This window comes from Oncorhynchus keta, chromosome 30, assembly GCF_023373465.1.
Source record: "Oncorhynchus keta strain PuntledgeMale-10-30-2019 chromosome 30, Oket_V2, whole genome shotgun sequence".
Classification (NCBI taxonomy): Eukaryota; Metazoa; Chordata; class Actinopteri; order Salmoniformes; family Salmonidae; genus Oncorhynchus; species Oncorhynchus keta.
The window spans coordinates 50,437,790-50,465,282 of NC_068450.1; the positions used below are offsets into that span (position 1 = coordinate 50,437,790).

A 27,493-nucleotide genomic window follows, 5' to 3' on the forward strand; every position below is an offset into this window, starting at 1 on the left:
TGGCAGCTCTACTCACACACAGGTCTGGGAACGCTTCCAACACGCGTGCGCGCACACACACACACACACACACACACACTCCACTTAGTAGCCCTGCCGCGCACACAGGTCTTCTAACAAATGTTGTGGTGTGTGTGTGCATGTTTTGCTCTGCTGATGCCTGGGTTTGTTTCTGTTGGAGATGGGGGATATCCACCTACGCTGAAGCCCTGTTAGATGCGGCAAACACTGGCTAGCTTCTGGCCTGCTGTGCAACTGGCAGTGTCCATTATTCTGTCTTGTCCCCTTCTGCAATTAGACTTTGAAAACATGTAGCCTTCCCTTTTCCCCTGCCAACATGGAACCCTGCTTTGTTGTAGTTCGTATCGCTCTCTCTCTACCCAGCCCCCTTCTCCCCCATCTCACTGTTGTTGATTCAAGTTGAAAGTCACCATGTTGGGCTGATTTGAATTGATGGATCACTCTGTAGCGGGAAGGGCCATCTGTCTGTCTGTCTGTGTGTGTGTGTGTGTGTGTGTGTGTGTGTGTGTGTGTGTGTGTGTGTGTGTGTGTGTGTGTGTGTGTGTGTGTGTGTGTGTGTGTGTGTGTGTGTGTGTGTGTGTGTGTGTGTGTGTGTGTGTGTGTGCTCTGCCCACACTACATGCTTTGTGTTCTACCGCAGCATAGTAGTGTATTTCATTAAACCTAGCTTTAACAAGTGGCACATGTCCCATCTCTAGTTCCTGCCCCCCATCCCTCCACGCGACTAATCCACTAAAGGTGAGTCTGTAATGATGAAATGGCCTTTTAAGTCCCCGACCATTATTAGAGCCATACGTCCAACGGAGCAAATATGCAGCCTGAGGCTCCATCTATACATCTAAACAGGATTACTGCCCACTGCCTGCATCTGTGTCCCGTCTGGGGACGCAACGTTAGTGATTTATCAGAGTGCAGTCAGGGAGAGTAGATCAACTATGATTGGTTGCAACGTTAATTGGAACTAAACTGTGATTGGTCGGGACGTTAATTGGACTGTACTTTGATTTGAACTTTTGGGTTAAGTGAATTATTTCACACAAGACAGGGTAGTGGCTACTTTCATGTGCATTGCTTACTGTACCACTCTAAAACCTGTTTGTTTTGTTGTGTCTGCCTCTCCTATACTTTACCTTGCCCTATGAACACTAAATTATTCAGTTTTCATCTGGTAGAGCTCAAATGTCAACACCCAAAGGTTTTGGTATTAAAATAGGTTTGAAGGTTTCCACCCACCCACATTGAAACCGTTATATACCTTTTCCATTTATTGGAAAGGGTTCAAATATAGGTTGTTTCACTAGTTCCCATCACAGTGAACGTGGTTTTATAGGCTAGCCGAGAGATTGAATCCAGGGTTCTCCGAGTTGGAAAGATAGACATTATCGGTTTATCCTCCGTGATGATGAGAAGAAGAGGGAGGCTCACACACACACACACACACACACACACACGCCGACACGGACAGAGGTGTCTCCATGACAACTGACCTTTTTAAATCATCCACTGCAGGGAGAGGCTGCTTAAAAAGTGGCATTTCCATCACCGGTGGCGCCCTTGCTCAGCTGAGCTGCAGAAATGCTCACTCTAGTCAAAGAGTGAAATGCTTACAAGTGCATCAATATCTCAAGTGCCACCTACTGTCGATGTTCCCTTGAGCAAGTAAATTAACCCCCTAAAATTGCTCATTGGGCGATGCACTGTGGCTGCCCTCTGCTCCAGCCTCTCCAATCTAATGTGTGTTTGTGTACTATATGTATATCGGGGGTTGAATAAAAGCAGAATTTTCATCTCGCGTGGACTAATAAAGTATATCTTATATTCTCTCTATACCACACCATACTGTACCATTGAGGTCCGCCCTATGCGCGTTACCTCGGCCCTCTGCGCGTTACCTCGGCCCTATGTACACTGCGGTAGTATCCTAGCGCTGGGTGTGTTTCGAGGCATTCTGGCGTGTGCATCTATGCTTCTCTGCATCGTACTTGTGGTCCTAATGTGTTTTGATTTGAAATACGCAGGTGTGTGTTGCTGGAGGTAGTTGCGTAACATTACTCATATTGTTCGAAGTTGTATTCAGATGGGCAGTATTGGTTTGTGTGAATCCCCCTACGGAACTCCTGTCAGAGGATTGCACCTATCACCGATGCTTGTTGACCTGACATGAGTGAGTGAACCCACATTGAGCATCTGGTCCACAGCAGGCAGTGATAGGAGTCAAATGCTTGTTTCACCCTTGAAATTCTGCAGGCGGATGATCGCCCTCCTGTAGCGCTCATTATTCAGTTACATCTACCGTCACCCGTGTGACATACCTACACTGGATATGGACGAAGAGCAGACACACACACACACACCCTCTCTCAAACATGTAGACACACACACACACACACGTGCCCACGGGCGCGCACAAACACACACACAAACATGTATGCGTGCATTTGCGCACGCAATGCACACACACACACATACAGGTGGTGTTATGCTTGCAAATGCACACAAGTGTGTACTGCACACACACACACACACTCTGAGCACAGCGTTCACTGCAGAACCCAGCAGCAAGCGGCTTAATTCTATCAAGCTGCTTGCCGGACAGCCACAATTACATTTGTGACACAAATCCTGCTTCTCAAATTGAGTGTTTTATTCCTAAACGTACCCGCTCTCTATTTATAAACCCTTATTTCACACAAATCCAACTTCTTCCTCAAAGTCAATTTAGGACTTAAAAGCCACTGCCGCTGCAGCTCTGGCTCACTTTCCCTCCTTTCCCCTCGACTCTATCGCCCACTCTCCAAAGATCAATTTCAATGAGGAATATTCTCATGCTTTGAAGACTGAGTCGACAAAAGAGAGTCTAAAACGAGAACATTTTGAGCGTTTACCATCTCCGAGAGCGTTTTGAAGCGTAAAAGTCTGGCAAATCCCCGGTGGGAGTTAGAAACAGACACTTAGAAATAGTCACTTTTTCAGTCAGTTTTCAACTATTTTCCATACCTTTTTAGCAAAATAGCGTTAGGGCCAAATGAAAGATAAGGGAACGATTTGGGACTGGCTGTGTGTTTCTCGCCACATCCCCTTTGCTTGTCTGTTTCTGCGGCCTACTCATGCATGCCCTGCTCTGGCGATGGACCTCTGTGACTAACCTACAGCACTAGCCATTGGACCGACCTTTCTCCTGGAGAGCTATACCCTCCTGCGTGCTTTTGTTCCAACCCTAATTTAGAACACCTACTGCACTAGCTGCTCACCGGGACCTTTTGTTGTGTGTTCCAGCAGGGTTGAAGCAAACACCTGTACACCCAGGAGCTCCCCTTGAAGAGGGTTGGCCATGTGTATGACATGTGCAGTAGACCTTTTCCTGCCTGGCCCTTTTCTTCTTTGTCTCTTCTTTCTTTGTCCGCTCCCTTCTCCTCTGTGTCCTCCCGCTTTTGTTTCTTCTCCTTTATCCTCCTCGCGCTCCTCCTCCATTACCTCCACCTTGTCTCTCTCTTCTTCTCCCTCTTCATTAACTGCGATCTTCCTCTTTTTCGCCTGTCCAATCGTCTTCGTGGTCCATGTCCTCTTTTTTTCTGTCTCACTTCCTCCTAACTGTGGCCCGTGCGTGTCTACTCACGGCAGTCCTTTGGCTCTCCTCCATTCCCCTTCATCCTCTTCCTTTGCTTCTACATGAATGCATCCTTTCCCCCTCTCTCGCCTCCCATCTCTTACACCTGTCCCTATCCATCCTTTTTACTCTAACTCCCCATTTTTAAATTGTCCATCCATTTCTTCCCAACCGCTCATCTCTCTTTCTCTCTCTCTTTCCACTTCCAGTCCTCCTCCTCCATCCTTCTATCCATGCTGACTGGGGTCTCCTTCCCCTCCCTCCCCATCTCTCCCCTTGTCAGCGGCCTCATCCAGGGGGAGTGACCTGGGTCCCACCTTGGGCCTATGGAAGTCCTGCTCCTTGGAAAGCCTGCAGTCGGCAATGTCGGAGGCCCGGCAGCTGAGCCAGGTGCCCTTCCACCGTCCCAGGCCTCACATTGTGCGCCAGAGCTTCCGTGCCGCCATCAACAAGTCCTACGACGGGCCCTCGGAGCCGGAGGGCGGTAAGGGAAATCACCATAAACTTTAATGCAACACTGAACATGACTATGTTCCCTTGGACGTATGTACCCTGGGTCCTATGTTCCCTCAGTTCCCACAGCCCAGTGTTCCCACAGCCCAGTGTTCCCACAGCCCTATCTTCTAAACCAGGGGTCGAAGGGGCAGGGAGGACAAATACGTATTTTAATTTAGAGTATTTTGTCATTTGTTGAAAATAGACACTTTGTCCAAAATTGACACTTGCAATGCACACTGGGTATCATTCCAATTATCCTCTTCCCCAAATAAGGCCAAATCTCATTACAATACAAATAAGCATTTGTGCCCATTTTGATTTGAGGAGACAGGTTAGAGAAGGATTTTTAAGCTTTGAAGCTTTTATTGTTATTTATTTTTTACTCGACCTTTATTTAACCAGTCAAGTCAGTTAAGAACAAATTCATATTTACAATGACGGCCTAGGAACAGTGGGTTTAACTGCCTTGTTCAGGGGCAGAAAGACAGATTTTTTAACCTTGTCAACTCGGGGATTTGATCTTCCAACCTTTTGGTTACTAGTCCAACGCTCTAACCTCTAGACTACCTGCCAAACACACCCTTTGAAACACGGATTGTGTATGTGTGCCACTCAGAGGGTGAATGGGCAAGACAAAAGATTTAAGTGCCTTTGAACTGGGTGTGAGACGCACTGGTTTGAGTGTGTCAAGAACTGCGACGCTGTTGGGATTTTCATGCTCAACAGTTTCCCGTGTGTATCAAGAATGGTCCACCAGCCAAAGGACATCCAGCCAACTTGATACAACGGTGGGAAGCATTGGAGTGAACATGGGCCAGCATCCCCGTGGAATGCTTCTGACACCTTGTAGAGTCCATGCCCTGACGAATTAAGGCTGTTCTGAGGACAGAAGGATTTGCATCTCACTATTAAGGTGTTCCTAATGTTTTGTGCACTCAGTGTAGGATTGCATTTGGACCGATTATTCAGAAATATCCACACATGAGTTGTATAAACTTTGAGTTATCACGGATATTAATAATGAGTCAATTAGCCATTGCGTAACTCGCTGGTGTCCAGCAAACGGGGGGGTCGCAAAAGGACACACTGTTTTTAGCGGCTCAATGAATATGTAGTCAGCGTTTCTGGCCAGGGAACTTATTTAATCCCACAGCTGCACATTTTTGATGTAACCTCTTTCATCTGAAGCCAAAGATCTGTCTGTGTGTGTGTGTGTGTGTGTGTGTGTGTGTGTGTGTGTGACCATCTGAGCATCCAAACTGAACTGTAAAGCACTAGAATTGCCTCTGACTTTCCCTCTGGCCTCAGGGAGTGGATGCCTCAGGCTTAGAGGGGGGAACCAGTGATTCTGAATACAAGATTGGAGTCAGCACCACTTTCCCAAAAAGACATGTCGGTGAACCCGGCTGCAAAGTGGTGAGTCACTGCAGGAGGGATGGGGGAGGTATATGAGTTTGTTTTTGTCCGCCTAGTTTATTGGGTGTACGGCATCTGTGTTGACCTTAAGGCTGTCCCTGGCTAAAAAATACATCTTGGTCGACTGTGAGTCGTCCTGTTCACATTGTTTGGTCGAAATGTTTAAACTTATTTTTCCACATATAGACACGCCCAATGTGTTTGAATAAAATCAACTACATGTGCACTGAGCTTGTCTGGTGCTTTAAGCACACTGTTTGATGAAATAGTTAAGACACACAAATGACTCAAGAAAGAGCTCGATGGCCACACTGTTAAAACAATGACATCGTGTGACTGGCGCACGTTGTCTCGCTCTCCTCCCTCCTGCAGCGTGAAGGCACCACAGCACAGCAAGTGTTTAACACACGGTGTTAGCTGCAACGTCCTGTTCAGCCATTTAGTTCAATACTTGTTTCTGACTGAAAAGTTCCGTTACGGAAATCCCTAATTTGTTTAGGGAAAATATTCCCTGAACCCTGAGCTCTCTTTACTTGAAACATGCAAGTGTCGCATGTACAGTATGTGGCCACGGCCTGACTTATAGCCTTTCATAATCACATCAATAAATTGGTTTGAACAATCTCGTAACACGTGACAGTGAGATGGATGTGGCGGACGTGAAAAAGAAACTCGAAACGGGTGAACGTTTGCTCAGGAGGTAGAGGGGAACTCGGATCTGTGGAAGACATTTAACTTAGTTGTGAATGCTACTGGCGATCAAGGTAAAGGAGGGCAGAGGAGCAAGCGGGGCGCGAGTATTATGTGTACCAAACGGTTGCTGTTAGATTACAATATTCCATTTTGTTCCTGACCTTTTAGAACAGCGTATACAACACTAAATATGTAAGCGCACCAGAGAGCCGGTTCTAATTACAGCAAACTGAAAACAGTTGCAAGCGTTCGTGAATTGCTCTTTTATTTATTGTTTAGGCTAATTATTCAAAGCTCCCCTTATTACATTTTGAACAAAAATTCTTGATTCCATTTCAAAGCATGAACGCCTCGTATGCTGTGTGATGGCATGAACAAATGAATGAATGATTGATTGATAGATACTATATATTGAAATATAGGCCTAAATAAGTTATGGTATTAAGACGAAACATGATGTGCTCTTAAGCCTACATACAGCTCAATGGGAGTTACTATACAAAGCCTCCTAATGATAACGAAATTGCTTATTATTATAATAATGATGATGATAATAATTGTAATGACTAAGTAGGAGATCAAGAAAACGAGGGTGTGGGAGCGAGAGCTGCTGGCATATTATGTGTGACAAACAGGTGCTGTTGGATTACAACATTCTTTTTCTGCCTATCTGGAACAGTGTAAACAACACTAAATAAATTATAAGTAATAGCAGTCTTTTGTAATGGGGGAAAAAAAGTGTAACGCATTTATTAAAGCATAGCAAAGATTTAAAAACAGCCGAATCTGTGAAATTGCTTTATCCAACATTTTGCCTGTTGCATGAGGCTTGGTGCTCACGGAATCAGTAGGCTATTAAACAAACACTCAGACAGGCAACAAAAGCAAGATCTGTCTTACTTCTGTAGATATATAGGGATGATTTATAAAGCCAGGCACATCTAAGTTAGACTATTGATTATAGACCTAATTAAGTTGGGTTTGCCACCCTCCTACATTTTCTGAGACAATTAGTCTAAGGCAAGGGCTGTTTCCTCATCTCTGCTGCTGTTGCCTCTGCTGCATTGTTCTACATCTCAATATGCTGGTTATCTTTGCTATTATGCACATAGTGACATAGGGAAAGGCACCAATTCTACGGCGAACGGAAGATCATGTTTCAGAACTGAAGACAGTGACCGTATCCAACGCAGGAGAAAACGCATTTGTTACAAAATAATATTAGTGTTGCGCCATTATTTTTGACATAATATAACCACATACAATTTCAGTGTCACGTGTCTTAGTGATGAACTGTGCCATCCCCGTGGCCACAGCAATGGATTAGTCCACTGAGACGGGCGCGAAACAGACAGGTGGTGTCTTGTGCACCATGAAAGAAAGAAATTGTGACTGCTCGACTAAAGAAATCTCGGGCGACCATCAGCCTATTGACAGAACAATCAACCAGACTAAACGGAGTCAGCCCTCGTTGACATTTTTGACCTTTGATACCTCCCTCTCAGGTGACCTGTCAGAGCAGAGCTCCGGCCGAGACACGCCCGTCAGTGGCTCATCCCGCCAGGACCAGATCGAATCAGGGGCAGAGAAGAAGAAGAAGAAGAAGAAGAAGAAGAAGAAGAAGAAGACCAAAGGGAAGAAGAAGAAAGAGAAGAAAAGCAAAGAAAAAGTAAAGAAAACTGCGAATTCTGAGGACCAGGAGAAGGCTAAGAAGAAAGGATTCGGCCTCTTAAGGTAGGGAACCATTCACAATTTTACAGATGCTCTTATCCAGAGCAACTTACAGTAGTGAGTGCATACATTACGTTTTTGTACTGGTCCCCTGTGGGAATCAGACCCACAACCCTAAGCGTTGCAAGCTTCGTGATCTTCCAACTGAGCCACACGGGACCAATGTTTCCCCTCTTTACGTTTCATAATATGTATCTCTGAATTCTAGTTCCATTCTTGCCTCTTTTAGCACTCCCCTTTTCCAACTGTTCAGGTCATTCAGCCAAGGCTTATTACAATATCACTCACCCAACGTTTTCTCGCCGTTTTCCCCATCCCAATAAGCACCTAACACACCTCTCAATTTATTTCACTAGTACAGGGCATACCAACCCTGCTCCTGAATAGCTACCCTGTAGGTTTTCACTGTAAACTCAGTTGTAACTAACATAGTTCAGGTTATCAACTAGCTAATTATTAGAATCAGGTGTGCTAGATGAGGGTTGGAGAGAGAACCTACAGGAAGGTAGCTCTCCGGGAATAGGGTTGGAGAGAGAACCTACAGGAAGGTAGCTCTCCGGGAATAGGGTTGGAGAGAGAACCTACAGGAAGGTAGCTCTCCGGGAATAGGGTTGGAGAGAGAACCTACAGGAAGGTAGCTCTCCAGGAATAGGGTTGGAGAGAGAACCTACAGGAAGGTAGCTCTCCAGGAATAGGGTTGGAGAGAGAACCTACAGGAAGGTAGCTCTCCAGGAATAGGGTTGGAGAGCCCTGCACTAGTTCTAAGCTAAGAATTGTCTTGCTGAGATTTTGGGTAATGTGATACTGTATAGCAAAAAGATGGTTATCTATCTGGTCTTGTTATTAAACCATAGAAGTTCAAACATTTGTGATTCGATTGCGATCATAGATGGACTTATATAGAGCCTCAATGTCTATCGATTTTAGGCCCTCCGATGAGAATCCAATCGTCCAGCATGTCAGTGGTAATGGTGGGGAGATGTACGCTGTTAACATCTGACTTGGTACCAGGATGGACACACACACACACACAACCTTTTACTTGGTTGGTTTATGGGAGGGTTGCAGGCGGGAGATGAAGAGGTCACAGGACAGGGCTGTTGGTATTGGACCTCTTATCACACACATACACAGATATGCATGCACACAGATGCACTTGAGAGAGGCGAAGGTCGAGAGCCATGCATCTTTAACGGCTTCTTAATAACACACTGCTCGCTTCACCCGGAAGCCAGCCACACCAATGTGTCACCGCCCAACTGAAAACCGAAGTCAACTTGCAGGCGACGGCCCGCCATAAGGAGATGCTAGAGCACGATGAGACAAGGGAATCCCACCCTGCCAAACCCTCCACTAACCCGGACGACGCTGGGCCAATTGTGTGTCGTCCCATTGGGCTCCCGGTCTGTAGTGGCGCCTCAGCACTGCGATGCGGCGCTTTAGTCCGCTGCACCACTCGGGAGGCCCTACACACACACAGACTTGCAAGTGTACACACACACACACCCATGCTCGCACACTTACACACTAACCACACTCACACGTACTCTCACTTACACCACACACACACACTCCATCACAAACTCTCTTGCTCCCCAGCATGTTCTGATACAGTGAGGGGGAACCTCAATGGAGAAGGTTAGAGACAGAGCCCTGTGCTCTCTCTGACTACTCAAATGGGTTGAAGGCTTTAGCCAGGACATTCTTGAACCATTTGACTGAATCAAAATTCCAAGACACATTTACATCGGAATTCAACTTCCAGCCAAGTGTAGTCTTAAACGCGGAGTGCAGTTGGAGCAGAAGTGGAGGGCAAGACACTTAAACGCTCCCATATCCAATCTAATTGTTGATCACAAATGTTTTACTCTGATGGCTGTATTTCAAACTGGAAAATGAAAAACATATGATTCTAATTCCCCTCTGATCGAAAGTGTGTGCAACACTGTAGCGGGACAAATGTATTTTGAGTTATTTTCACGGCCGTTATGGTTTTTATGCATGTGTACCATATTCTTTTTGGACTGCCAGATCCTTTGTTTGCGTCGGCAGGACTTCCACAATCCATTTCGTTAGTTGGGACTCACCGCTCAACAAGGCTATTCTGAAATCAAAACACTGACCGTGCCAATATTAACTGGATTATTGCCCTCTGTCTTTTTCGCGTTACTTTGCTCTTTCTATCTTATTGTACTTAGTTTCTTTATTTCTCTCTTTCCCTCTTTATTTTGTCCCCTTTTCCTTTATTTTATTCTTCCTCCCACTCTTGAGAGGACAACAGTATGGTCTCTATTGCATTCACAAAATCTAGTAGATACTTCCATCTCAGATTCTTCTTCCGAACAGCTTCTACCCCCAAGCCATAAGACTCCTGAACAGCTAATCAAAATGGCTACCCAGACTATTTGCATTGCCCCCCCCGTTCTACGCTGCTGCTGCTCTCTGTTATTATCTATGCATAGTAACTTTAATAACTCTACCTACATACATATTACCTCGACTAACCGGTGCCCCCTGTATATAGGCCCGCTATTGTTATTTACTTCTGCTCCTTAATTATTTGTTGTTGTCAAAGGCATGTTTATAGGTGGCAAGGAAGCCAGGCGCAGGAGAATTTATCTTGGTAAAATGGAGTAGTTTAATGACGTACAAAACAACTCCAAAACCATAAAAAAATACACAAAACAAAGTGGATAATAATAACAAACCATCTCTGACAAAGACATGAGGGGAAACAGAGGGTTAAATACATAACAGGTCAAGAATGGGATTGGAACCAGGTGTGTAGGAAGACAAGACAAAACCAATGGTAAATGAAAAATGGATCAATGATGGCTAGAAGACCAGTGACGTCGACCGCCGAGCACCGCCCGAACAAGGAGAGGCATCAACTTCGGTAGAAGTCGTGACCGTTGTTCTTATCTCTTACTTGTTCTTATCTCTTACTACTTTTTTTTTTTGGGGGGTATTTTCTTAAAACTGCATTGTTGGTTAAGGGCTTGTAAGTAAACATTTCACTGTTAGGTCTACTACACCTGTTGTATTTGGCGGATGCGACAAATGAAATTGGATTTTTATCTCAACTGCACTCCCCTCGCCATCCACACACTCCTACATACTTCATATTCCTATCCCCCCCAACCATAAAGACAGTCTTTGATGCGAGATGACTGGTTGTCCCTTCAGTACCTACAACAGTAGAGATAGAAGTGTCCTTGCCGAGCGAACCGCCTGAGGGAGTTTCGGCATTGACAGGCCTTTTGAAGATCAGCCACGTTACTCGTCCGCCACGTGAGACTCCCCACCGTGTGCACACATATAAAGTACACTCTCTCATAGGCTCTTATGAAAGATGTGTACAGTATGTTCAGTACAGAGACTGGTGTGGCAGCTTTTTCAAAGTGCTGGCGAAGCCTAAAATTGACGTTATATCCTCATGGGTATGTGTGCAAGATGTCTACATTTACTGCACGATGAGATGTCACAATGGTCCCGTCAACACGAGCCTGCCTGTTTTGAGGTCCTCTTCCTGACTGTGGCCGACTGACCGTGCCCGAATACCCAACCCATAATTGTATTCTTAATAGTTGGCTGATTGGGTATGCGAAAATAGGTAGTTTTATAGTATGTGACATTTAGAACATTTTGTGCACTTTAAATGCCAAAATGTCATACTCATTTCAGCTTTTCATCTTGTACAAATTCGCTGCCTGCTATTAAGGAAAGATATTGTCTTTTCAGACCCACGTCTGTTTGACAGCAGCTGATAATGAGCTGATAATCAGAGAAGGGCAATTCCACAGTAACAAAGATTTTTCACTTTAAAATGTATGTCAAACAAAAACCGATCATTGCAAAGTTAAACCTTTACAACTCTACTTATAACAATTTCTCCCCTATAAAATAAAAATGACCTGAAGAACAGTGCAGATGCAAAGTTTGGTAACAGAAGGACAGTTTGTGCTGTTTGTGCCGTCATTCTGTTACCAAACTTTGCACTGATCTTCAAGTAAATGTGTTTTTGTAATACTTCCAGTGAAAATTTATAAAAGTCGTTCTCGTGCATAGTTGTACAGTTAAACTTTGCAATCATCGGTTTTATTTTGGCTTACATTTTACCATGTTACCAAGGAATTGCCCATAAAGAGACTCATTGTGCCAAAAGGAATGAATGGCGCCAACCTTACAATTGCGCATCAGTGAATGCATTCTCAGTATGGGTGAGCCAAGTATGTTATTTGTTGCTTACTGCATTTTTTTTTTACTAAACCGTATGTTCTAAATAGTATGTAGTATAATAAGTACGCAATATTTTGTTTTAGTAAGTAGTAGTAAAGACAAATTCCGGACACGGCCTGTGTGTCTGTATGCATTCGTCTGTGTGGCTGTTTGTAGGTTGTATTTACTCTTCTGCCTGATCACAGCTCCAATAACGCACTTTCCTGTGACCTGTATGTGTGCTTATCCTTGTACATTTGTGCGCCCGGTCTTTCTATCCCACACTGCTTCCTCTCTCTCTCTCCGTCACCCTCCCCAACTCTTCTGCCCGTCACTCCGGCTCAGAATGGCTGTCACTGAGGCCCTCGGTGTGACAGACAGACAGGACACGGCCGTCCCCGCTACTACTGCCAAATTGGGGACATGAAAGCCAGCATGCTGATCCGCTGTTTACAAATCCCCTTCCGCTTGCTTCGATCCTCTTGCCTCTCTTTCTCTCTTCCCGGGGATGGATGAAATCCGACAGGGAACCAAGCCAATTAGCAGGGCCAGTTCCGGACCTACATTCTCTCATTTCCATCAGAAAGCCCAGTATGTGGTTATGTTATCCTAAAGGATGGGCGCCAAAGATGGGCCACACCCTCCTCAGACCTACCGTAAATCCCCCATAGATGGCCTGCATCCCGATTTGCCACCCTTCTCCCGAAGTGTACACTTGCACTTTTTCCATCATGGATTTAGCCAATGCTTACACCAATCCAATACTTTTAAATCCGGGGAGTGTGCAAGTGCACACTTTTGGGTGAATTGAGACTTAGGCGTAGTTCTTGTAAGTGAACTAGAGTGACGCTGGAGCTGTAAGACGTGTTTAGATGTGTTTACGTGTCGGTGACATTAAGCTGTGACGAGCTGAAGCTGGGATGTTTTTCTTAACCGTAATGTTGTTAGCTAAGTTTGTCATGGTTTACCGTTTTGACGCTTTGAAGGCTAGTGGCTCTTTGTCCTCACAGGAGGGGATTTGTTGACCTTAGGTTTTCACCTCGAAAACATGTCAGTGTCTTGGAGAATGTTTGTCTTGTGTTTTTTTGTGTCTGTTTTGCAGGTTGTGTTCACTCCCAAGTTTGACTCACCACTCATCCTGTGGGTAAATGACTTACTTAACAACTAGAATATTTGAGTAGTCAGGGCAGTAGTTTTCATTTCATATTTTGTTTTTCTTTCAGTTTTCTGGAATGTTGATTTAAAAACCTGTCCAATGTCCATCAGCAACCACCACCAAATTGCCTCCTCCCTGAAAATGTTTGTCGTTCTGAGGCACGGTGCATCCTATATCCTATATTTCTGGCATGGCGCAATTCTAATTTATATATTTCCTATGGACGTCAACAGCGGGTCACGCTATCGATGTACGCAGCCCGAGAAAAACAAATTATATATATTTTTTTGCTCTATGTTGGACTGCTTCCTGAAATGATTTGGTAATTTACTTGTTGCTGCGGTGACCTGTCAATCAAGCATTAGAGGGATTTTGGAAGAAGAAAAAACAGCCAAAGAAAGGGAAAATCCCCATGCATATATATCGGCTACTAAACCGTCAACATGACGGGCAGGCTTCTTCTTCCCTGTATAGCATAGCTCCCTTAGTACAACACCATTGATCTATGTCAAGAGGTTTGGACCTCTTGGTGTAATGGCTTGGGCTTTGGACTGACAAACAAAGGGCATGCGGGTTCAAGTCCTTGTATTGCTAATCCCGCATTCAGTGCAATATATTGGCATGTACGATGACAACCTCTAAGGTAAATTGCTTCAGGATACGTATATCAAATCAAATGTATCATGTAGCCCTTCTTACATCAGCTGATATCTCAAAAGTGCTGTACAGAAACCCAGCCTAAAACCCCAAACAGCAAGCAATGCAGGTGTAGAAGCACGGTGGCTAGGAAAAACTCCCAAGAAAGGCCAAAACCTCGGAAGAAACCTAGAGAGGAACCAGGCTATGAGGGGTGGCCAGTCCTCTTCTGGCTGTGCCGGGTGGAGATTATAACAGAACATGGCCAAGATGTTCAAATGAATAAAGGTTCATAAATGACCAGCATGGTCAAATAATAATAATCACAGTAGTTGTCGATGGTGCAGCAAGTTAGCACCTCAGGAGTAAATGTGAGTTGGCTTTTCATAGCCGATCAGTAAGAGTATCTCAACCACTCCTGCTGTCTCTAGAGAGTTGAAAACAGCATGTCTGGGACAGGTAGCACGTCCGATGAACAGGTCGGGATTCCATAGCCGCAGGCACAACAGTTGAAACTGGAGTAGCAGCACGGCCAGGAGGACTGGGGACAGCAAGGAGTCCTCATGCCAGGTAGACCTAAGGCATGGTCCTAGGGCTCAGGTCCTCCGAGAGAGAGAAAGAAAGAGAGCATTAGAGAGAGCATACTTAAATTCACACAGGACACCAGATAAGACAGGAGAAGTACTCCAGATATAACAAACTGACCCTTACCACCCTGAGACAAGGCCGAGTATAGCCCACAAAGATCTCCGCCACGGCACACCCCAAGGGGGGGCGCCAACCCAGACAGGAAGATCACATCAGTGACTCAACCCACTCAAGTGACGCACCCCTCCTAGGGACGGCATGAAAGAGCACCAGTAAGCCAGTGACTCAGCCCCTGTAATAGGGTTAGAGGCAGAGAATCCCAGTGGAAAGAGGGGAACCGGCCAGGCAGAGACAGCAAGGGCGGTTCGTTGCTCCAGAGCCTTTCCGTTCACCTTCACACTCCTGGGCCAGACTACACTCAATCATATGACACACTGAAGAGATGAGTCTTCAGTAAAGACTTATATATGGACGTCTGGATATTCCAGACATATGTATATGGCTAAATGAAAACACCAGTCAACCTCAGACGACGGATGCTCATCATCGTCCAATGAAGCAGCTCATTGAGCCATCGGCGAGTTGTCTCCTGGTCATCTGATCTCCAGCACTTCAGGTCCTTCACGTAACTGGCTGAGTTCGACGTTGCAGTCGAGACTGACTGATCTACGAATCTCCTTGCATCATAAATAACTACTCAAAATGATTTGTAGATCAGTCATAATTCAGCCATGACGCATCACGGTTTTGATGCTCGTGATTATGGCCTCTGTCTTCATGGAGGCTGATCCACCAATGAAAGAAGCTCATTAAGACCTCTTCAACCAATGTAAGAAGCCCATTGAGCTATCAGGACGTTGTCTCCTGGTCATCTGATCCACAGCACTTCAGGTCCTTCACTCTATCTTCATCCAGAAACATGGAGGCTCATCGACCAATGAAAAAGCCCATTGAGCCATCAGGAAGTTGTCTCCTTCTACTGGTCATCTGATCGCATTGCTTTGTGTCATTCACTCTGTCTTTATCCAGAAACAAAATACGCCGGGAAGCGATTACACCTCTTCCCATTGCCGCCGTCCCGTTGTCAAGCTCAATGTGATCGATATGTATCTGCCGGCTGCCTGTGTGTGTGTGTGTGTGTGTGTGTGTGTATGTGTGTGTGTGTGTGTGTGTGTGTGTGTGTGTGTGTGTGTGTGTGTGTGTGTGTGTGTGTGTGTGTGTGTGTATATGTGTGTGTGTGTGTGACGTACCCTCCCTCACAGGAAAAGATTAAGTGGCTCTTATGAGGTCTAAGGAGAAGGGCAGGAGTGGTCACAGCACGTTAACCTCTAACTGTGCCCTTTTCATGGGGTAGGAATGCAGTCTGTAGGGGGGAGTTGGAGATATGGAGGGTCACACTTCTTTCTTATTCTCTCGTTTTCTTCCTTTGACTGTTTTGAAATCAAAGTGCAGTGCAATTATTGGCTGGCAAATGGTGCGGCTGCCTTTTTTCCTCTCTCTCGCGCGCGCTCTCTCTTTTCCTTTTCTCTGTCACGTACATTCTCTCTTTCCCCCCCCCTCTGTCTTTCATTACAACTGCTCACTACTTGTTAGGGTCTTTGTCATTGTTCTGGTGTGTCTGAATCCTCGACACCTTTAGTAACCTGGATGGAGTAGTTCTACTGGGACCTTTGATCAGTCACTCTCTCACCCTAAGGTATCTCTTCATCGCGGTTTCTGTGTGCTGTCCTGGACTCGCGGCTGGACTAGTGACTGGCTCAAACAGTGCTTGGAGAAACACACACACACACAGATGAGCACATACACACACACACACACAAACGCATGCGCACACACATGCTCACTCACTCACACACACAAACACAAATAATCACTCACTTGCACACACACACACACACACACACACACACACACACACACACACACACACACACACACACACAAAGATCACTCTCTCACTCCCAAATGAGTGTGAAAATAAGATGTGTAACTGACTTGTTAAATATTCATTTGTTTTTGACAGAAATGGGGGGGAATTGGAGACAAGACAAATTGCCTGGAGCTAGCGCTTTGTGCATGAATCGTTAAAATATGCCAGAAGTCACAAACGCAAACAATTAAAATAAAGCCCATATTTCACGTGCCGCCCTTGGGTGACAGATGCATCTCTCACTCTGTGGCTGTCAGAGAGGGAGTGCCCCCCTCCCTATCTCCTCTCATTCCTCTCTCGGCTAAGCAGTCTGATTGACGCAGCGTTACACCCGGGACTGGCCAGACACTGTTTAAAGATGCACACTCACACGCACCTTTCACTTTTCTCACACAGACACGCCATACACGCTTTCACTTCACACATACACACTCGTCCCTCGTTAATGAAGACACTCCTGATAACATTCTATCTATCACCGACCTCACACCCTGAAAACATATTTTTCTCTCCGTCTTGTCGCTTACCCACTTTTACTCTCTCGGTCTCTTTCTCTCTCACTGCTTACAACCCTACTTTCTCCTCGGTTCTTCTTCCATTCCCCATTCTGCCTCTCGATATCGGTAATCATATATTTTGTGTTGCGTTCATTTCTTAGACTGTATATCTTGATTTGGTCTGTGCGTGCTGCTGGATTTCCAGGCAACTGGGACGTCAATGCAACTGGATGTGTGCGGGTGCATGCGTATTGCATCCATCGAGGACCCGTTAAATCAGTAACACCATACATTTTGGGCCTACAGCTGAACTAAACGGTATTTCACTCGACGCTCGCTTCAACACCGTCTTTATTGCAATGATCCGAGTTGGCTCGACGATGATCCGAGTTGGCTCGACGATGATCCGAGTTGGCTCGACGATGATCCGAGTTGGCTCGACGGCAGTGGCGGTTCTAACGGCAATAGATTCATCTGGGAGGGTGGTTTTGATCCATTTGGTCGTATAACTCGTAATACGAAGCGTTAATGGGAGGTGATTTAGCCCAAATTGCCGCCGCCTGCTGCAGTATGCATATGGAGAGAAATAGATTTAATTATGCCCCGTGGGAATAACGAGAGACAAGAGACTCTGTTTTAATTATTGAAGAGGGGCGTAGCTTTCTGCTGCCAGGAAGGAACTGGGATTAGCTTATCATGCTGTCAATCAAGGGAAGAGGAAGGTAGAGAGGGATATAATGGGGAAGAGTGTGGAGGGTGGCAGAGTTCTGTGTGCGTGTCTGTGTTTCTGAATGAAAGGACACAAATGAGAGTCATGACCCCCTGATTTTTTTAGATGGACCGTTTAATTCTTTCTCAACATACTTGTAACCTTCTAGCTTCTTAACTGTCCCCTGCGTGATGTACACTACTGCACAGAACACTGCAGCATTCCAGTGTTCTGTACCAGAAGACACCAAAGAGCCCTTGTTACATCACACCTCTTTATCTACAGTTGAAGTTGGAGGTTTACATACACTTAGGTCGGCGTCATTAAAACCCGTTTTTTTCAACCACTCCACAAATTTCTTGTTAACAAACTATAGTTTTGGCAAGTCAGTTAGGACATTTACTTTATGCATGACACAAGTCATTTTTCCAACAATTGTTTACAGACAGATTATTTCACTTAAAATTCACTGTATCACAATTCCGGTGCGTCAGAAGTTTACATGCACTAAGTTGACTGTGCCTTTAAACAGCTTGGAGAATTCCAGAAAATGATGTCATGGCTTTAGAAACTTCTGATAGGCTAATTGGCATAATTTGAGTCAATTTGAGGTGTAACTGTGGATGTATTTCAAGGCCTACCTTCAAACTCAGTGCTCCTCTGCTTGGAATCATCGGAAAATCAAAAGGAATCAGCCAAGACTTCAGAAAAAATGATGAACCAGACCTCTGCGAGTCTGGTTCATCCTTGGGATCAATTTCCAAACGCCTGAAGGTATCACGTTCATCTGTACAAACAATAGTCCGCAAGTATAAACACCATTGGACCACGCAGCCTTCATACCGCTCAGGAAGGAGACCCGTTCTGTCTCCAAAAGATGAACGTACTTTGGTGCGAAAAGTGCAAATCAATCCCAGAACAACAGCAAAGGACCTTATGAAGATGCTGGAGGAAACGTGTACAAAAGTATCTATATCCACAGTAAAAACGAGTCCTATATCGACATGACCTGAGAGCCCTCTCAGCAAGGAAGAAGCCACTGCTCCAAACCGCCATAAATAAGCCAGACTATGGTTTGCAACTGCACATGGGGACAAAGATCGTACTTTTTGGAGAAATGTCCTCTGGTCTGATGAAACAAAAATAGAACTGTTTGGCCATAATGACCATCGTTATGTTTGGAGGTAAAAGGGGGAGGCTTGCAAGCCGAAGAACACCATCCCAACCGTGAAGCAGGTGGGTGGCAGCATCATGTTGTGGGGGTGCTTTGATTCAGGAGGGACTGGTGTACTTCACAAAATAGATGGTTCTTTCAAATGGACAATGACCCCAAGCATACTTCCAAAGTTGTGGCAAAATGGCTTAAGGACAACAGAGTCAAGGTATTGGAGTGGCCATCACAAAGCCCTGACCTCAATCCTATAGAAAATTAGTGGGCAGAACTGAAAAGCGTGTGCAAGCAAGGAGTCCTACCAACCTGACTCAGTTACACCAGCTCTGTCAGGAGGAATGGGCCAAAATTCACCCTACTTATTGTGGGAAGCTTGTGGAAGGCTACCCAAAACGTTTGACCCAAGTTAAACAATTTAATGGCAATGCTACCAAATTCTGATTGAGTGTATGTAAACATCTGACCCACTGGGAATGTGATGAAAGAAATAAAAGCTGAAATAAATAATTCTCTCTACTATTATTCTGACATTTCACATTCTTGAAATAAAGTGGTGATCCTAACTGACCTAAGACAAGGAATTTTTGCTAAGATTAAATGTCAGGAATTGTGAAAAACTGAATTTAAATGTATTTGGCTAAGGTGTATGTAAACTTCCGACTTCAACTGTAGTTGTTAATTGAACTTATCCCAACTTGTCTCTCTGGCTTCCAAAACCTCCAACTCCACCGAGGTACCGGTAGAAAATACACACAGCAATCTAATTACCGTGATAACATTTATAGGCTGTGAGATTAAGTGTTCTCTCTCTATCTCTCTCGCCGCCTCTGGAAGCCTCACTGTTCTCTCTATATATTCCTAAGCTCCAACCGTACCCTACTTTCATGGGAGCTTTAGTTTATCCCTCCCTCTCTCATTCTCGTTTTTTCTCTCGTTCATTCTCCATGTGCGCTTTCTCGTTATCGTTCTCGCTCTTTCTCTCCCAGCTTGTTATTTTGGTACTCAAAGGCAGATGCATATTTAGCTGGCATTATGGGCAATCAACTCCTCGTGCTGTGTGTGTGTGTGTGTGTGTGTGTGTGTGTGTGTGTGTGTGTGTGTGTGTGTGTGTGTGTGTGTGTGTGTGTGTGTGTGTGTGTGTGTGTGTGTGTGTGTGTGTGTGTGTGTGTGTGTGTGTGTGTGTGTGTGTGTGTGTGTGTGTGGTGCTTCAGCTGGCCTAAGAGGTCAGTCCTGCCCATCTGGAAAAATGTCAGAGGTTTTGTGTGCGTGGAACTGGAAGTGTGCGGGTGCCCGCAGTGTGTGCGTATATGTAACACCAGACGCACCATCTCAGCTATTAGCCTCATTCATTTCCATCATAAAAGACAGACGCCATCAATGAACTCCCCTGACAGACCGACAGACAGACTGTAAACTGTCTCCTGACACATCACTCTTGCCGACTGAATGCCTGTTTAGCTACTCGATAGTGCTCACCGGTAACCAGTGTCCCACTGGCTCCGTCCACCAGCTCTGAAAGAAGCCTGTTTATTCACCACTCCCTGCTCTCTGCTTGTTGTCACACTGTAAAAAATAAAAGCAGCTTCATTTCCTGAGCTGCCAACCACAGAGATGATAATGGAGGAAATGAGTCTAGCACACATAGGTAAAAGCTGTTATATCGTGTAGCTAGCACACATACTGGTTAATAGGCCACAGTATGTTTCTTCTCTTACTCTCTCTATTTCCCTCCCTCACTCTCTCTGCCTCGTCTCTGTTTCTCCCTCCCTCCCTCCCTCCCTCCCTCCCTCCCTCCCTCCCTCCCTCCCTCCCTCCCTCCCTCCTCCCTCCCTCCCTCCCTCCCTAGGGAGCCAATTCCACAGGTCGCAGGGCAGTTACATCACCCAGGCTGTCTGTGATCTCACTGTGTTTTGAACCTCATTAGAAAGAAGACACAATCCTTTTATTTTACCCCCCCTCCTTCTCTCACCCACTTCCTCAGAATGTCATGTAATGAGCATGGGGAAGCTTCTGGAAGAGGTGATTAAAGATGATGAGTAAAGGCACCTTCCAAGAAAGCATATTTTCACTGGGACTCAACCGGACAGTCTTTTGTCTTGTCATACTTGGACATTTTGGGGATATTGGTTCTATTTTTTTCATTTCCTCTCAGGGGGAGTGTCACCGTTGTAAACCCAGGAGACATTCTGGTGACTCTGGCACACCGGCAAAGGCAGACTAATGATGACAGTGCTATGCTAATAATGGTTCCGTTTGGCCCCTTGTGACAGTAGGACCACATTAAACTGTGACACCAATGACCCAGTAACCCAGAGCATCCATATTACACCATTGTTTGAAAGTAATGCAGCCAGTGCTATGATGTAGGTGTAGTGTGTTTTAAATGAGATCTCCCACTCTTTGTGTGGCTGTGGGTGGCTCCCAATGAGCTTTCCCACACAGGGTGGCGACCATCTTCCTGTGTTGTTTTCTCTAGCGTGTGGGACTGTCAGGTATCTCAGCATCAAATGGGAACAGGAAATGACATCTGTATGTCTGAATAGACATGATTTGATATAAGGACAAATTTGCACAGCTAGATAGAATCCAGCTCCGAAGAGTCTCGCTCGATACATTTTTGTTGTCTTAAAACAAATCTGACCACCAATTCAGATCTCCACAACCTGATTGTTTTGGGAAAAGAAATGGTGAGGAGAGAGGGAGAGATTATGGAAATGAAGGAGCGAAACGTTATGATGGAAGGGAAATGGGTTTGAACCTTCCCCATGGCAGGTACATAATGAGTGTCAGTGGTGAAAAGTACGTAAGTAAAAATACAGAAAGCTATGATCCCTCATTCATCCACTTCAATCAGTCCAGATGAATGCGGAGGACACCGGTTAAAGAAGGATTTTTATGCTTTGATACATAGATTGTGTATGTGTGCCATTCAGAGGGTGAATGGGCAAGTCAAAATATTTAAGTGTCTTTGAACAGGGTATGGTAGTAGGTGCCAGGCACACCGGTTCGAATGTGTCAAGAACCTCAATGCTGCTAGGTAGGCTTGGGCAGTATACTGTATACCGGGGTACTTGGGAAAAGACACGGGATAGTTTTTCGATACCTTTAAAATATGTGTACATTATGAAGCTTACCGTTGTTCCCCAGAACAGTTGAGCCAGTCACGTGTTTGTATGCAATTCACTACTAAATGTTTGCCATCAGATATCTTGTGGCTTTCTGCCATCAGTTTTTCTCCCATTTGCTCCATGTACCCATGCTGCATCACAGCTGTTCATTTGCACAATTTATCTTGTTAACTTTCACTTGTAAATGTCTGCACTCACCGAAAATGACTTTCAGTAGCTACTAGCTATGCTTGTATAACTTTATGATCTGGATTTGCAATTACTTTGTTCGTTTTCTCTCATTAGCATTTAGCTACCAGCGTCTATGTGATTTTGACTATTCGCTTTTTCACATTTTGTTCGCATTCTGGTAACAGAAGCCCAGCGGGCTTTTCTTGTGTTTTTAGTGCCCCATTGTGTGCTATGCCCGTAATACTGTAAAACCCAGAATTAGAGGACTGTGTGATGATATGAAAATCTGCATACCGCCCAAGCCTAATGCTGGGTTTTTCATGCTCAACAGTTTCCCGTGTGTATCAAGAATGGTCCACCAGCCAAAGGCCGTCTAGTCAACTCAACACAACTGTGGGGAGCATTGGAGTCGACATGGTCAAGCATCCCTGTCGGATGCTTTCGACACCTTGTAGAGTTCATGCCCAGACGAGGCTGTTCTGAAGGAAAAGGGTAGGGGGGCTCAATATTAGAAAGGTGTTCCTAATGTTTAATATCGATTTTGTGTCTCTGTCTCACTCACTCACTTACTCACTCACACAAGAAGAGAGAGGTGGTCTAATTTATGGACACAAGGTTCAGGCCATCTGTGGATCTCCATCACATACACAATACTGTGTGAAAGAGCGGGACGAGCCACCCAGCTCACTTCTCTCATTGTGGGCCAGACTGCCAGTGTCTGTGAAATAGATACTACTGCCAGCACCATGCTAAGAATGGGCAATAATATTGGCCATTCGTATTACGATTCTTCTAACAGTGATTCAATGTCTGCAGGTTGTACGGGAAGCAATGCTAGTTGGCCTTGAAGAAATGTTTGAATGCCAAGTGAGATTTTTTATTCCTAGAGCTGTTTTTATAGTCTGGAGATGTAATCTCGAGTAGGCTGATGGAGGCTGCACTCTCATATTCAAAGGTATTAAGTGTCACTGGTGCAAAGTTGACTAGCATTAGCTTGCTTTCCAGAGTCCGTATTTATCCAGCATCTCAGAGTAATTTGCTGAACTAGGATCAGGTCCTCCCTGTCCATAATGTACAGGCAAAAGTGATCCTACCCCCGAGAAGCTTGAAAAATATGGCCTAGGACTAACCCATGCACCCGAGTCAGCTGCAAAGTGACAAGGTTAAAATGCGATTGTATTCTGTGATAATTCCCCTCCAATCTGGCAACCCAGCAGCAGTGCAGTGATCATCGGCTAATTTGAGTGTGTCCTCTGTCCTCCATCTGGGTTGCCATTCACACCATGTCCCCCTCAGGGCTTTAATGAGAAGAGCCAGTGACAAGAATTAAGACAAGCCCCTGTCCCTAATGAGCTAAACACAGACATCAGATTGGACTCAGCAGGGAGCTGACAGGCACATAATAAGTAGCTCAGAGAACCATGTTTTGGTTGAGAGTGTCCCTTAAAAAGCTGGAGAGTGACATGTGATTCAACTCCATGCCTGGAGAGCAAAAACACTGTAGGGCCCGTAATCACAAAGTGTGCTGTCTAGGATCATTTTTTCATTTTTTCATCCAAATGATTGAGGGGAGATTTGTTTCTAGATCAGCACTTCTACTGATGTTTTGTGAATACAGGCCCTGGTTTTGAATCTTCTAATCAGGGACTGGTTCAGACCCGGTATACCAGGCAAATAGACTTTGGCCAATTACTGACATGAATCAATCACATTTACATTACATTTAAGTCATTTAGCAGACGCTCTTATCCAGAGCGACTTACAAATTGGTGCATTCACCTTATGACATCCAGTGGAACAGCCACTTTACAATAGTGCATCTAAATCTTTTTAGGGGGGTGAGAAGGATTACTTTATCCTATCCTAGGTATTCCTTGAAGAGGTGGGGTTTCAGGTGTCTCCGGAAGGTGGTGATTGACTCCGCTGTCCTGGCGTCGTGAGGGGGTTTGTTCCACCATTGGGGGGCCAGAGCAGCGAACAGTTTTGACTGGGCTGAGCGGGAACTGTACTTCCTCAGTGGTAGGGAGGCGAGCAATCAATAAACTATACAGAACAAAAATATAAACGCAACATGTAAAGTGTTGGTCCCATGTGTCATGAGCTGAAGTAAAAGATATCAGAGATGGTCCATACACACAAAGCTTATTTCTCTCAAATGTTGTGCACACATTTGTTTACATCCCTGTTAGTGAGCATTTCTCCTTGACCAATGTAATCCATCCATAAACCTGACAGGTGTGGCATGTCATGAAGCTGATTAAACAGCATGATTGTTACACAGGTGCACCTTCTGCCGGGGACAATAAAAGGCCACTGAAATGTGAAGTTTTGTCACACAATGCAATGCCACAGATGTCTCAAGTGTTGAGGGAGCGTGCAATTGGCATGCAGGAATGTCCAACAGAGCTGTTACCAGAGAATTTAATGTTAATCTCTCTACCATAAACCGCCTCCAATGTCGTTTTAGAAAATGTGTCAGTATGTCCAACCGGCCGCACAACCGCAGCCCACGTGTAACCACGCCAGCCCAGGACCTCCATATCCTGTTCCTTCACCTGCTGGTTTGTCTGAGGATGGGGGGGTTTGTGTCTGTAATACAGCTATTTTGTTGGGGGAAACTATTTCTGATTGGCTGGGCCTGGCTCCCAAGTGGGTGGGCCTATGCCCTCCTTGGCCCACCCATGACTGCAGCACTGCCCAGTCATGTGAAATCCATAGATTAGGGCTTAATGAATTTAGCATGTTGCATTTATATTTTTGTTCAATATATGGGAGAAGATAAAACTAAAATATTTTAAGGGTCAGATTAAGGTGACGTTTCCTGTAGATGCTGACTCTGGGTCTGTTTTGCATTTTCCCCACTAACGGTTAAGGTTAGGGTAGGGGGATGGGAAACTGATCCTAGTTCTGTACCTAGGGGAAAGTTCTCCCCGGAGCAACACACTCTCACTCACCTCTGTCTGTCAGAAAGCATGTGGTATCAGTTCAGAATACATGCTGTATATTAATACCAGTTAATCATCATCTCAACCACATTTCCAACTCACTAACACACCCACTGCATTAACACACTGTGGAAAATGATCACACTGCATTATCACCAACCTTTTAACCGTTGTACCAGAGGAAAAGGCGCTAAAAGGCGCTAACGTTTGGGAGTGAGTTTGGTTCATATGTGTGTGGGTGTAATAGTGTTTGTGTGAGCGATGGGTACCATTTCTCAGCTGTGAATTGCTAGTGTGTGTGTGTGTGTGTGTGTGTGTGTGTGTGTGTGTGTGTGTGTGTGTGTGTGTGTGTGTGTGTGTGTGTGTGTGTGTGTGTGTGTGTGTGTGCGTGTGGTTGACATGGAATCTGTGTGTGCACATACGTACAGTACCAGTCAAAAGTTTGGGCACACCTACTCATTCCAGGGTTTTTCTTTGTTTTTACAATTTTCTACATTGTGGAGTAATAGTGAAGATATCAAAACTATGAAATTAAACACATGGAATCATGTAGTAACCAAAAAGTGTTAAACAAAAGAGATTCTTCAAATAGCCACCCTTTGCCTTGACAGCTTTGCAAACTCTTGCCATTCTCTCAACCAGCTTCATGAGGTAGTCACCTGGAATGCATTTCAATTAACAGGTGTGCCTTCTCAAAAGTTAATTTGTGGAATTTCTTTCCTTAATGCGTTTGAGCCAATCAGTTGTGTTGTGACAAGGTAGGGGTGGTGTACAAAAAACAGCCCTATTTGGTAAAAGACCAAGTCCATATTATGGCAAGAACAGCTCAAATAAACAAAGAGAAACAACATGAAGCTCAGACAATCTGGTAAATGTCAATTACTTTGAACGTTTCTTCAAGTGCAGTCACAATAACCATCAAGTGCTATGATGAAACTGGCTCTCATGAGGACCGCCGCAGGAAAGGAAGACCCACAGTTACCTCTGCTGCAGAGGATAAGTTCATTTGAGTTAACTGCACCTCAAATTGCAGCCCAAATAAATGCTTCACAGAGTTCAAGTAACACGCATTTCAACATCAACTGTTCAGAGGAGTTTACATGAATCAGGCCTTCATGGTCGAATTGCTGCAAAGAAACCACTACTAAAGGACACCAATAAGAAGAAGACTTGCTTGGGCCAATAAACACGAGTTTGGAGTAATGGACACAAGACCGGTGGAAATCGGTCCTTTGGTCTGATGAGTCCAAGTTTGAGATTTTTGGTTCCAACTGCCGTGTCTTTGTGAGACTCAGAGCAGGTGAACAGGTACTCTCTGCTTGTGTAGTTCCCATCGTGAAGCATGGAGGACGAGGTGTGATGGTGTGGGGGCACGTTGCAGGTGACACTGTCAGTGATTTATTTAGAATTCAAGGCACACTTAACCAGCATGGCTACGACAGTATTCTGCAGGGATATGGCATCCCATCTGGTTTACTCCTAGAGGGACTATCCTTCTTTTTCAACAGGACAATGACCCAAGACACCTCCAGGCTGTGTAAGGGCTATTTGACCAAGAAGGAGACTGATGGAGTGGTGGATCAGATGACCTGGCCCTCACAATCACCTGACCTCAACCCAATTGAGATGGTTTGGGATGAGTTGGACCACCGAGTGAAGGAAAAGCAGCCAACAAGTGCTCACCAAATGTTGGAAGACCTTCAAGACTGTTGGAAAAGCATTCCAGGTGAAGCTGGTTGATGGATTGTCAAGTGTGCAAATTAATAAAAATTAAAAACATATATTTAACCTTTATTTAACTAGGCAAGTCAGACAATTCTTATTGACAATGACGACCTACCCTGGGGAAACCCGGACGGCGCTGGGCCAATTGTGCGCCACCCTATGGGACTCCCAATCACGGCCGGTTGTTATACAGCCTGGATTCGAACCAGGACTGTAGTGACGCCTTTTGCACTGAGATGCAGTGCCTTAGACCGGGAGGTGACCAAGAAACCAATAGTCACTCTGACAGAGTTCCTCTGTGGAACCTTCCAGAAGGACAACCATTTCTGCAGCACTCCACCAATCAGGCCTTTATGGTGGGGTGGCCAGACAGAAGCCACCCCTCAGTAAAGGGCACTTGGAGTTTGCCAAAAGGCACCTAAAGGACTCTCAGTCCATGAGAAACAAGATTCTCTTGTCTGATGAAACCAAGATTGAGATATTTGGCCTGAATGCGTCAAGAGGAAACCTGGCACCATGTTTTTTTTATCGTCGGGTACTGGGTGTTACGTTCCCCAGTTTCTGTGTTGTAGTTTGTGTATTTGAGGGTGTGTTTCAGGAGATGGCTTCCTGAAATTCCCCAAGCAGCTGATTGGTCGACTCCACGGCTAATT

At 45.1% G+C, this 27,493-nt stretch overlaps 1 pseudogene; it reads left to right on the forward strand.

Annotated features, from left to right (window-relative positions):
• Positions 1 to 22,662, forward strand: part of LOC118363985 (partitioning defective 3 homolog B-like) — a 67,842-nt pseudogene extending 45,180 nt beyond the window's left edge.
• The last annotated feature ends 4,831 nt before the right edge of the window (positions 22,663 to 27,493 follow it).